This window comes from Primulina tabacum, chromosome 3 (genome assembly GCF_025594145.1).
Source record: "Primulina tabacum isolate GXHZ01 chromosome 3, ASM2559414v2, whole genome shotgun sequence".
Taxonomy (NCBI): Eukaryota; Viridiplantae; Streptophyta; class Magnoliopsida; order Lamiales; family Gesneriaceae; genus Primulina; species Primulina tabacum.
Window position 1 is genome coordinate 684,785 of NC_134552.1, and position 14,434 is coordinate 699,218.

Sequence of the window (14,434 nt, forward strand, 5' to 3'; positions counted from 1 at the left end):
CCAAATCGACGTCAATTCTTGGCTCTTTTTCGTGGTGTGCGTTATCATCTCCAAGATTTCACTGGCCAAGGTCGCTACCCTGAAGATGCAAAAGAGTTGTTCAATCTCCATCATGCTTCTTTGAGGAACGTAATTGAAATGTTATTTGGCATATTTAAATCGCGGTTCAAATTATTCAAAACTGCTCCTCCGTTTAAATATACAACACAGACAGAGGTTGTATTGGCTTGTGCTGAATTACACAATTTTCTTCGCAAGGAGTGTCGTTCTGATGAATTTCCAGTTGAAACCGAGATTGAAGTTCCACCATCTTCATCAGAACAAGTTTACGAAGATGACAACTTTGGTGAATTATTCGATACACAAGAACAACAACGGACAAATGCTAATGCATGGAGAGATGCTATAGCAAATCAAATGTGGAGCGATGTTGATCATATTGTCAATATAAGTTAGATTTTATTCCATAAACTACTGTTGAAATTTTATCAAATTGTCCTACTATTTTGATTTTTTAATCTAATATTCACAAAAAGAAATTGTTATATATTCTAAATTTTTTGATTAATTAATAATTTATGTTGAATTGGTTAGGATCGATAAGTTCAATTTTGAGTTCTAAATTGACTAGTGATTCATTATTTGTTTTCACAAATAAAATCTATTTACATTTTAAATAAATTTTATTTACATTAATAATAATAATAATAATATTTCAAATGAAGAGTCTAGATTGAATATACCCCCATAAAAATATTACAAGAGTCATGGATTTTCATATGAAAAAGTTAACAGAAGTCTACAAAAGTCTTGCAAAAAGTCTACAGGAGTCTATGAAATTCTGTTTAGAAATCTGTGAGATTCTACAAATGTCTGTCAAATCCACAAAAGTCTCTTATTAAAAAAAGTCATTAAAAGTCGTTAAATCTATAGGTTGAATACACCCATGGTATGACTTATGATGGGATTTACCAAAAAATTGAATGAAATACTTTGATTAGTAATAGATTTTTATCCATACGACGTATAAACCCTGAAATAATTATTGGTCCAACCAATTGAACTATACAGATACCATTATCAATTTTTTTTCATTTATCATAAAAATCTGTTTGAATATTTTTATAAATTACCACAACTACCATGACTCATCCACTTTCAAGACTTGAAAATTTTACATGTTAGATATACACTTTACAAATATATTGAACATGGGTGCATCATAATTTTTTTTAAAAAAATTATGATTACAAACTAAAATAAAATAACCATAAATAATTTCAAAGGAAAATAACATTTTTTGTCGTGTAATTTATTCCTTTTCATTTTAGTCCTGTAATTTGTCAGTTTTATATTTTTGATTTTTTTATCAATAATAATATTATTTACAATCTTAATCTACTAATTTTTAACGAAAATGACATCAGAAAATGATAACGTGACATAAAAAATTGGTAATGTGGCACTGGACTTTACTTACATGTAAGATATCATGGCAACAATTCTGGTCAACTAGTGGTTTCACTTTGTGTCACCAATTGAACTTTACAAAAATATCATTATCATTTTAGGAAAAAAATAATATTTCCTCATTTATCATAAAAACCCATTGTAGTAAATTTAATGACAACAAATAATAGAGTCTCATTTGTGTGGGTAGTTAGTTAGATGAATATTCCCATCGCCATTGTATTAAAAAACTTCAGAGAGAAAATATATATTTAAAAATATAGATATTGTTATAGTCTTATAGTTTGTAAATAAAATAAAATTTATTTAAAGCAACAAGTTTTAATTATATCTCTTCATTTCCATAATAATTAGACACATGGATTATAATAAAAGTAAGCAGTGAAATGATTATAAGGGTTGATAATTTCTTTAATTTTTTTAAAAAAATACCTCTTCGTATAACAAATTTCAATTTTTAAACTTGGTTTGTTTGCTCCAAAGCATAAAAACTTCTTGGTTGTTTTTCCTAAAAGAATAATAGGAGACATAAAATATTTTGTTTTGCTCTGTGGTTTAATATGTTATTTTAAGACTTAAACGAGATGAAAGGAAACTTTCACAGCCGATTTTGACCGAGCTCGATAGATAATTTGATAAACCAATGATTTTTATTTTTGCGTTTCAGAATACATTAAAATTTGTTGGAAAAAGAGGTCTTTTTATTTAAGTTTAATTTAAGATTGTGAAAAATAACAAATGTAGTTAAAATATAAAAATTTATATTATACGTGCAAAAATACTAGTACTAGTATACAAGTATTGTGGGGATCCGTACGCTAATCATCTTCTTAATCGTCATTGGGATAAATGGATCAATTAATTAATCTGGGTCTAAAAATTTAATTTTTTTTAAAATTACGGAGCGTAATGTCATTCAATCTAATATACATATCAGTATAAAAGTACAAGTCTTGTACAACAAACATTGAACTTAAATTAAGGTTCAACAACTAGATGTCAAGTGCTGAATCATATCTACAGCAACGTCAAAGTCCGTAGTTTCCACTCTAATCACGATCTCTCATCATCTCCTCGACCCTGATCCTGTCCCACCTGTTGCCATGCACACATACAAACACGACAACAGCCGGATAACTCCGGTGAGAATAAAATCCCAGTATAAGCAATGTATACATGCGATGCATAAAATCATATACAAAAGCATAAACCATGTATTAAGAACATGAATCATAATTTATGACACAATAGTGAATATAGATAAAACTCTCTAACTCATCATCTCCGACTCAACTCATCTCTAATCTAGAGATTCCAGTTTCTGGACATTAACACATATATCGAATCTCAGCGATAGGAGTCGATCCGCCCCTAAGCAATATCGATATAAGTCAATAATCCAGTGTCTTGGCATATCCGCCAAAGACTTGGCATATCCGCCAAAGCTATCCTATGACAATGTGCAATGGGCCAATGACCACTCTATCACTGTCTGGCCCTTCTGTCAATGACTCTCGCTCAATAGCTATCGGCTATTCTCTAGTTTCAATAAATCAATAGATTAATCATATCAATGTCAAACAATTGCAATAAAATAAAGTATGTGGTTTTAGGGAAACTAGAGTCCAATCTGACTGAAGTTAATCTCCCGGTTAACATCGACTTATACCTTTCTTTTTGTAGTCTCAGTCTGAAGAAATAGAAGTTCTGAATTCAAGGCAGTCAATACAATCTGAAATATCATATCGATAAGAACAATATCAATATTCCACTCAATTCAATACTCAATCTGATCAATATCAATCTACTGATGTTTTGACGGCATAACAGCACAATATCGATATCCCCGTCAACTCAACATCACAGATACAATATCATAACTCATAATCAATCAACAAATACAAGTCTAATATCAAATCTGTATATTCTCAATCATATAATCTGAAAATTCATAACAATTTCATCTATTGTCTGTTCTTCGATCTGATTTCGAATATACGATTACTGATATCACCAGAACACATAATGATAATCAAATCACAATTCCCTTAATACATTAATTTCAAACCCTGTTAGAAATCAATGAAACTTACATCCTTGTGTAGCTCTTGGCGAGAGGATCTCAGAACTGTGTTCGGATTAAAAATCAGATCGCCGGTACTTGAAAAATCAAATTTCTAACACATGAAGAAGCTTGAGGGTTTAGGCTATGGTTCTCTCAATTCTCGTTGCTGGGAATCTGAATTGGATGGATGGATTTACACGTTTAAGTGCATGGCAAGACATGTGTCCCACTCGAATTCCAATATTATCACTTTAGCCCCTGAATTCTTCACTATTTGCAATTCAGCCCTCAATAACTCTTTTTAATTCCATTTCAATCCTAATTAATTACAAAAACCGTGGAATCTAATTCATCATTCCAAAATTCATAAATTAAATAATCTCGGATTAAAATGATATAATCTCGGGCCTTACAATTCTACCCCTCTGAGACATGATTTCGTCCTCGAAATCGTAGGCAGTCAAATCATATCAGATAAGAAGATATAACAGAAGCTAAAATAAAAGGCTCACATCAGTGAAATAACTTTGGGAATTCCTGTCTCATATCTGATTAGTCTCCCAAGTAGCTTCCTCAATGCCATGATGAGCCCACTGGACTTTCACAAGAGGAATAATCTTCGTTCTGAGTTGTTTTTCTTTACGATCAATAATCTGGATTGGTTTCTCGATGTAACTCAGAGATTCATCAAGTTCTGCCTCGTCTGGCTGAATAATGTGAGAATCATCAGGGAGATACTTCCGCAGCATAGATACATGAAAGACATCATGTATTCCAGATAGAGAAGGCGGTAATGCGAGTCGATAGGCACGATCTCCTATCTTCTCGAGAATCTCGTACGGCCCAATATATCGTGGAGACAGCTTCCCTTTCTTGCCAAATCTGACAACTCCTCTGAAAGGTGAAATCTTTAAAAATACTCGATCTCCTGCCTCAAATACCAACGGTCTACGTCGAACATTGGCATATTTGGCTTGTCTGTCTTGAGCTCTCTTCATTCTCTTCTGAATCAGCTTCACTTTTTCTGTCATATCTCTAATCATATCAGGTCCAAACTCAGGTACCTCAGAGATATCATCCCAATACAGAGGGGATCTGCACTTCTTACCGTACAATGCTTTAAACGGAGCCATCTCAATACTCGTCTGATAGCTGTTATTGTACGAAAACTCACAAAGTGGCAATGCATCTTGTCAACTAGTGCTAAAATCAAGCACTATAGCTCTCAACATATCTTCCAGTGTCTAGATAGTCCGCTCTGACTGTCCGTCGGTCTGTGGATGATATGCGGTACTCAGATGTAACTTCGTACCTAGAGCCTGCTGCAAACTCTGCCAGAAGTGCGAAGTAAACCGAGGATCACGGTCTGATACAATCGACTTCGGCACTCCGTGCAATCTGAGCACTTCTCTGATATAGATTTCTGCCATTTGGTCATATTTGTACGTCATCTGATATGGAATGAAGCATGCTGATTTGGTCAATATGTCAATCACGACCCAAATTGCATCACAACCTCTGAAGAAACGTGGTAACTGCGTCACGAAGTCCATGGAAATGTGATCCCATTTCCATTCAGGAATCGATAAACTGTGCAGTAGACCTCCTGGTTTCTTTCTTTCCGCTTTCACCTGTTGGCAATTCAGACACTTGGAAACAAATTCTGCAACATCAGTCTTCATCTGTTTCCACCAAAACTGTCCTTTCAACTCATTGTGCATCTTTCTGCCACCAGGATGAATGCTAAAACGACTGCTGTGCGCTTCTGCTAGTATCCGCTGTCTCAATTCTAAAACATTCGGCACAACAATACGATTGTTCATATACAGTACATCATCACGTACCTGATACTCTGATCGATGACCTGATCTGACCATCTCAATTGAGTTTTGTACATTCTGATCAACTTTCTGAGTCGCTTTAATTTTCAAAATCAGCTCTGGTTCGGCTTGAACAGCATATAATCTCATCAGTCTATAATCTGTCTCAAATACCAATCCAGACAAACATCAATCTTCTATCAAATTCGAAACACCAATCGTCGATAAGGATAAAGAATATACCTTTCGACTCAGTGCATCTGCTGCTGCATTAGATTTTTTCGGATAGTACTTGATTTCACAATAAAAATCTTTCAGTAAATCAAACCATCTTCGTTGCCTCATATTCAACTCGGACTGTGAAAACAGATACTTTAAGCTCTTATGATCAGAATAAATTTCAAATTTCTCACCGCAAAGGTAGTGTCGCCATATCTTCAAAGCAAATACAATGGCAGCCAATTCAAGATCATGAATTGGCTAACGAGTCTCATGTGGCTTCAGCTGTTCTCGAGGCATAAGCAATAACATGCCCTCGCTGCATCAAAATACAATCCAATACTCGGTGAGATGAATCACAATAAACTACAAAACCACCAGTACCGGATGGAATAGTCAATATCGGTGCACTGGCCAGTATTTTCTTCAGCTCAAGAAAACTGGACTCACAGTCTTCAGACCATACAAACGGAGCATTCTTCTGAGTCAACTGAGTAATAGGCTTGGAAATACTCGAGAAATATTTAATAAATCGACGATAATATCCTGCCAAACCCATAAAACTACGAATCTCGGGTACTGATGTCGGTCTCGGCCAAGAAATCACGGCTTCAACCTTGCTGGGATCAACTGATATACCATCTCCGGATATGATGTGACCCAGGAATACAACCTGTCTCAACCAAAACTCGCATTTCGACAGTTTAGCATACAGTTTCTCAGCCCTCTGAATTTTCAATACAGTTCTCAAATGCTCGGCATGTTCAATCATATTCTTCGAATAAATCAAGATATCATCAATGAATATAATAACAAAATCATCAAGATATCTCTGGAATATGCGGTTCATCAGACCCATAAACACAGCTGGAGCATTAGTCAAACCAAACGGCATGACAATAATATCATAATGTCCATACCTGGTTCTAAATGCTGTTTTTGAGATATCAGAATCCCTGACTCTCAGCGATATTTAGATCTCAGATCGATCTTGGAATATACTGAAGAACCCTGCAACTGATCAAACAAATCATCAATGCGAGGCAAGGGATATTTATTCTTTACCGTTGTTTTGTTCAGTTGCCGGTAGTCGATACAGAGTCTCATAGAACCGTCTTTCTTTCTCACAAACAGTACTGGAGCACCCCAAGGAGAAACACTCGGTTTGATATAACCCTTGGCCAGTAAATCTTCCAACTGATCTTTCAACTCTTTCAATTCTATCGGTGCCATTCTGTATGGAGCTCTAGAAATCGGAACGGTATCTGGTACCAATTCGATGCTGAAGTCTATCTCTCTGACTGGAGGCAAGCCCGGAATCTCATCTGGGAAGACGTCGGCAAACTCACATACCACTGGCAAATCCGCCAATGATGGACTCGATTTCAGTAAATCAACTGAATAGACAAGGAATCCTTCCGCTCCTTTCTGCAATAATCGAGTCATAGACAATACGGATATCAAAGGAATTCTAGATTGAGAACCCTTACCATAGAATTTCCACTCATCAGCCATATCCGGTCTGAATCTCACACTCTTGTGGAAACAATCAACAGTGGCTCTGTACTTGGTTAACATATCGATACCGATAATACAGTCAAAATCAGACAATCCAAGTACAATACAGTCTAACTCAATCTCATGCCCATCATACTGTAGCATACAACGTTTCACAGACTTCACTTATATCAAACCTGTCCCCAAAGGAGAAGAGACAGACACTACAGCAGATAATGACTCAACAGGCAAAGAATGCATCAATGCAAATCGCTCAGATATGAATGTATGCGATGCACCAGTATCTATCAATACATATGCAGGATAACCAGAAATAAAACAGTTACCTGCAACAACATCAACAGGTGCGTCCTGAGCCTGCTCCTCTGTCAAGGCAAATACTCTGGCCTGCTGTCTAGGAGGCTGGCTAACAATTTGGCTTCTTCCTGGCCTCTGCTGTGACTGGGTCGATGGTCATGGCTGAGGATCAGTTTATCAATGGTCTAAATCCTGACATTTTTACATTGGTGAACACTGGACGACCGAACAACTTTGCTGATGCCTTGAATAGAGCAAAGGGACCGGAAGCTGGTCTGATTAGACAGAAAGGAGCTTCGTACGTCGCACCAACACCGAGACCACAACAACCATCCTCAGCTCAGTTTCCACAACCTCCTCCCAGATTTGAGAGTGGCAATGGCAGTGGAAGGAAAGATCAGTTGAAAGCTAGAGGGAAACAATTCAAGAGATCTGGAAGCAGTTCATCCAGTTCTAGTGGCTCGAGACAGACCGGTCAGGGCCAGAGTTATACAGGAGCTTATTGCAGCACTTGTGGAGGGAGACATTCCACATAGCAGTGCCAAAGAGTGTTTGGCAATTGCCGTATATGCAGACAGCAGGGACATTTTGCCAGAGTTTGTCCCCAGAGAGGTTCCCAGGGATTCTAGGGAGCAGAGTCATCTGGATCAGTGTCTCAGACAGGGAGACGACCATCAGCTGTTCTGATACCACCTGTTGTGGGGACCCGGACGCTAATCATCTTCTTAATCATCATTGGGATAAATGGATCAATTAATTAATCTGGGTCTAAAAATTTAATTTTTTTTTTAAAATTGCGGAACGTAATGTAATTCAATTTAATATACATATCAGTATAAAAGTACAAGTCTTGTACAACAAACATCGAACTTAAACTAAGGTTCAACAACTAGATGTCAAGTGCTGAATCCTATCTACAGCAACGTTAAAGTCCGTAGTCTCCACTCTAATCACGATCTCTCATCATCTCCTCGACCCTGATCCTGTCCCATCTGTTGCCATGCACACATACAAACACGAAAACAGCCGGATAACTCCGGTGAGAATAAAATCCCAGTATAAGCAATGTATACATGCGATGCATAAAATCATATACAAAAGCATAAACCATGTATTAAGAACATGAATCATAATTTATGACACATTAGTGAATATAGATAAAACTCTCTAACTCGTCATCTCCGACTCGACTCATCTCTAATCTAGGGATCCCGGTTCCTGGACATTAACACATATATCGAATCTCAGCGATAGGAGTCGATCCGCCCCTAAGCAATATCGATATAAGTCAATAATCCAGTGTCTTGGCATATCCGCCAAAGACTTGACATATCCGCCAAAGCTATCCTGTGACAATGTGCAATGGGCCAATGACCACTCTATCACTGTCTGGCCCTTCTGTCAATGACTCTCGCTCAATAGCTATCGGCTATTCTCTAGTTTCAATAAATCAATAGATTAATCATATCAATGTCAAACAATTGCAATAAAATAAAGTATGTGGTTTTAGGAAAACTAGAGTCCAATCTGACTCAAGTTAATCTCCCGATTAACATCGATTTATACCTTTCTTTTTGTAGTCTCAGTCTGAAGAAATAGAAGTTTTGAATTCAAGGCAGTCAATACAATCTGAAATGTCATATCGATAAGAACAATATCAATATTCCACTCAATTCAATAGTCAATCTGATCAATATCAATCTACTGATATTTTGACGGCATAACAGCACAATATCGATATCCCCGTCAACTCAACATCACAGATACAATATCATAACTCATAATCAATCAACAAATACAAGTCCAATATCAAATCTATATATTCTCAATCATATAATCTGAAAATTCATAACAATTTCATCTATTGTCTGTTCTTCGATCTGATTTCGAATATACGATTACTAATATCACCAGAACACATAATGATAATCAAATCACAATTCCCTTAATACATCAATTTCAAACCTTGTTAGAAATCAATGAAACTTACATCTTTGTGTAGCTCTTGGCGAGAGGATCTCAGAACTGTGCTCGGATTAAAAATCAGATCGCCGGTACTTGAAAAATCAAATTTCTAACACATGAAGAAGCTTGAGGGTTTAGGCTATGGTTCTCTCAATTCTCGTTGCTGGAAATCTGAATTGGATGGATGGGTTTACACGTTTAAGTGCATGGCAAGACATGTGTCCCACTCAAATTCCAATATTATCACTTTGGCCCCTGAATTCTTCACTATTTGCAATTCAGCCCTCAATAACTCTTTTTAATTTCATTTCAATCCTAATTAATTACAAAAACCGTGGAATCTAATTCATCATACAAAAATTCATAAATTAAATAATCTCGGATTAAAATGATATAATCTCGGGCTTTACAAGTATAGATGAAGACTAATTTCAGTTGGATTTATGGATTTTGTTTGAAATACAAAATTGAACTCAAAAGAAATCAAATCTCATACTCCTCCGTCCCAAAGGCTTATTTGTTTTTTTTTTTTTCATACAGATTAAAAAAATTTACATACAAACTATTTATATTATACCTATTTAATTCATTTTAAAGGATGATTGCATGTATTACAAGATTCAGTGAATAGAGAAGATGCAATTAAATGTACCTAAAAAAAGAAAAGAAGACGGAGAATTGTAGACATATTCGAGTTATTTAGAATCACAAGTTTTTGTGGCATTTGGGGTTTAACCGAACTCGAATATCTCTGTTTAGGCTTTACGCGAGATCGCATGGATCGCCGTGTCGCCAAAGGTTGTTTTCAAGAAAATATTTGTGGTCTTGACCCGTGCAGAACTGCACTTGTTTTCCTTTAATCATACATACAAAGATATAGTAATTATTCGTGGTAATCAATAATCAATCCACGGATATTGAGATGGAGAATGGTTTTTTTAAGGAAGAATTCCTATTTCCTCTATAGATGGTTTCTTTTAACTGTAATTGAATCGGAGGATCCGTGCTCTTTAATTTTATGATTTTGCACGTATCATTCCAAATCTTTCACTGAGAGCTAGGTAGTTTCCTTATTCCCCTTGAAAATATTTTGCAGAAACAAATACAATTAGCATGAAGCTTTTGGTTGACACTGAAAGCAACATGGTTTTGTTTGCCGAGGCCAACAAAGATTGCGTGGATTTCCTGTTTACATGGATTGATTGGTAGCCCGGAAAACTTGTATACGAGCATACAAAATCTGGACGACGAATTCAAACAACCAGGCCAGAGCAAAAAAAAAAACTTCTGAAACCAATGCTACCAACCTGTGCAACTTCTCTTCCCATACTGCTAGTAAACGGTTTCACCACCGAACAAAAAGTTTTATCGGTGTGGTAGCTATGGCTCAAGTAATAACTATGTCTTTGATGATCCAAATGCCGTTTCTCCATATTGCTACAGGAATATGACCATAGCTCAGACCTATGTGGCTCCTCCTTCGGAGAAACAAGCATCAAATGGATCAGGTGGATTTGCGAAAGGGGTGGTAACCTATATGGTGACGGATTGTTTGATGTTCAAGCCTTTATCGACTATATCTAGAGAGCATTACTTTGCTAAACAAGTTGAACGTGCAGAAACTCAGTACATTAGAAGCGAGAGTGATGAATTTGACCATGAACGAGGCATCCTAATCGTTTTTATCTTGTGCAAGTTTTTAAAGAATGACAGTGCAGTGCCTGAAGATATGGTCTTTTAACTTGTGTGTTTCCCCGATAGGTTTTGCTGCTGTTGAAAGCCTCTCTATATACCGACAAGGTTTTAACCGAAGTGGCCAGAATACAGGAATTTCTGCTTGAAAACACACACAAAAGATAGTGATATTTGGTGACATCCAAGTAGCTTTGATAGTTTAGATGTGCTATTTCTACTCAAGAGTTTATGTTTGGTTTTCCTAACTTATTTTGTTGCATATATAGTATGAATGTGGGAAAAATATATACATGTTTATAATATGTTGATCGATGAGAAGATTTCATATTTATACTTGATAATATCTATTACTATATAATACACGGGCCACCTATAATAATTAGACAAAAATTTGTGTGAAACGGTTTCACTGGTCGTATTTTGTGAGAAGAATCTCTTTTGAGTCATCCATGAAAACATATTATTTTTTATGCTTAGAGTATTACTTTTTATTGTGAATATCGGTAAGGTTGACCCGTCTCACAGATAAACTGTAACGCCCTAGATTCGACGACTGTCCTCACTGTATCAAGACGAGTCTTTCCAGCGTGCTTATGTCCTCACTCACACGCACCCTGGGAAACTTCCCAGGAGGTCACCCATCCCAAAATTGCCCCAAGTCAAGCACGCTTAACTTTGGAGTTCTTATGTGATGAGCTACCGAAAAGAAGATGCAACTTCGTGATATGAGTAGTACAAATCAAATCTTTTAAGCCCTCTTCAACTGTACAGTCCATTACATTGAACAGTCTCGGAATCCCTCTCATTTCGGTGTGGGATCGGTTCATTCATGTTCCCTCCACCTAGAAGCCTGCCAGGAGCCGCTCATTGTCCGTGCAACCTCATGGCACCGGCGATCACCCCCCGCCCTCTTCGGCCCCGGGCCTCACATAAACATTCGTGAGATTGTCTCATTAGAGACATACTCTAATAATTATATAAAGTCATGATGTAATTTTAGATTTGTCTAAAACACCTTCTTCAAGCTTATCAATATCAATCTAACGACTTCACTTTACTAATTTCTGATAGTATTTTTCTTTATATTGTATTCGATCTCCTTCCATTTCAATTTCAATTTCAATAATTTATAACTTTTATTTTAAAAAATTACTCCAGTCTTTAATTTTATTTAGAGTAACTACTTTCGATATGATTTATGACAGGAGACACCAAATTGTTTTTTCAATTTTACCCAAATATTATATTTGATATATATATATATATAAATTTTATCCCATGTTATTAGTAATTTTATCGTATTTTACCAAAATTTTCCACATTTTTCCTATTGACTCCTATAAATAGGATAAATAGATGTTCAATTTGTTTCTTATCATTTTAGATGAAAAAAATCACAATTAAATAAATTATTTTTACAATAAAAATATATAATTCATATAAAAAAACATAAGATTGATATATTATTTTATATACATGTACCACATTTGCAGTAATGCTAGTATCGTCACGTGATATATTTGGATTTGACTCAAAATTCAGTTTTACCAGATACTATAATTCAATAACTTGGATCATTATTACCTAACCTAAGTTATATGAAATAAAATAAAGTATTAATTTTAATCTAAGTTAGATAATATAAATTAGATTAGTATCAATTGGTTAAGATACATTTATAATAATTAAATAAATCAAAATTAATGGTTTAAATTTATATTAATGTGATTTCAATAATTTTTGTTATCAAATTTCATTTTTGATTAGTTATTTTTTATTTATTCATTGATTTCAGTTCATTTTTTGTTGTGATGTTGATCTAACACCAACAAGATATTTATATATGTAGTATAACACCAATACTTCTTAAAAAAAAGACTATAATTGCAAAAAATCGAAAGATGTATGATTGATAAGACATAATTTTGACAATATAGATTACCCGAATTTCAAACAACATACGCTCAATTCTATGTGAAGTTTAAGCTTATTTGACTTGCTAAGCCGAAGCTTATATTTATTTTCATAAACATGGCTTTTGCGGATTGATATTTTTATTAGATCTTGTGTAAGAACATCTACAAGTTTTTCGGAGAAGAAAACATCAACGACCAAAATAATCGAAACCTCATCTTGGATACTATAAGTTTGAACATATTTATTCATTTTTGAGCAACTCTATCATATTGATTTGCGAACGATATTATCTACTTCACTTGAACTTAGATGTTCAACGAGATGGATATCGTACGTTCGAGTATATGATGATTTATCCAAAATCAAAGTTAGTTATGAAATCCCAAACACCATGTTTTTAGTGATTTCTCATCGTGGAGAAATTATGTACTTTACAACATTCTGAGCACAATAATTAATTGTAGCCACCTATAACAATTCACGAGAGTCAGTCAAATATGATATTAGATTTGATATCAATTTTAGGATCATACACTTGATCATAACAATACAATTCAAACAAATGATAAATTTTGATATTTCTCTTAACAAAGACAAATATTGCTCTTCTCGACAGAGAGATCATACCAGGTTCCTCCTAAAACTTTTGCCATGTGACCCCTATGACCCGTATAGCTTAACCAAGAGAAAATGGAAAATTTGAGAATTAGAGAGACTTGAAACTACATCATGAAATCAATCAAAATTGTTGGTTTATAATTAGAGGAAATTCTGAGTCAAATAATATAATTAATACGGGCTCGTGCAAGTCCTGTGGCGAGACTAGATTCCATATTACCTAATTCAAGTCTATGGATTAAGGCACAGTAATGTAACAGTTGAACACACAAGAACCGTGTGTCTTTTAGTCAAAGCTAATCCTGTATTAAATGCTATACTATATTATAATAAGTAGGGTTATTAAATAGAATTAATAATATTTTATATTTTTCCCCGATAATTAATCATATCACTGTAGACTTTTTGACTACTATTTGCATTAATAATGCATTGTATTATTTACTTTAATAAAGTATTGTACTGTTTTTATTTTAGATGGAATCCGGGGTTTCATGTCCGGCTCTTCTATCTATTTATAGGTTCATTCTGTGTCTTTAGGAGGACACGGTTGAGTTTGCTCCCCTCTCATTTCTCTCTTTTAAAAACCCTTCTGAATTATATCAATAAAAGTTTGAAGTTCTGGTAACAAATTTGTAAGTTCTTACTATTTTTATTTTCTGTTTTTATTTACTGTTTTAAATTTTTATATTTCATTAGTTGAGCCTGTATGACAGGCTAAAGCATTCGTGCTAAATTATTACCTTACTATGACATGATCTATATTTATTTGTTCTTGAGATCAGATTGAGATAATAAAAGATCTATTTAAATTTTTGGAATTTAATGTAATATAAGAGTCTTTGGTTAG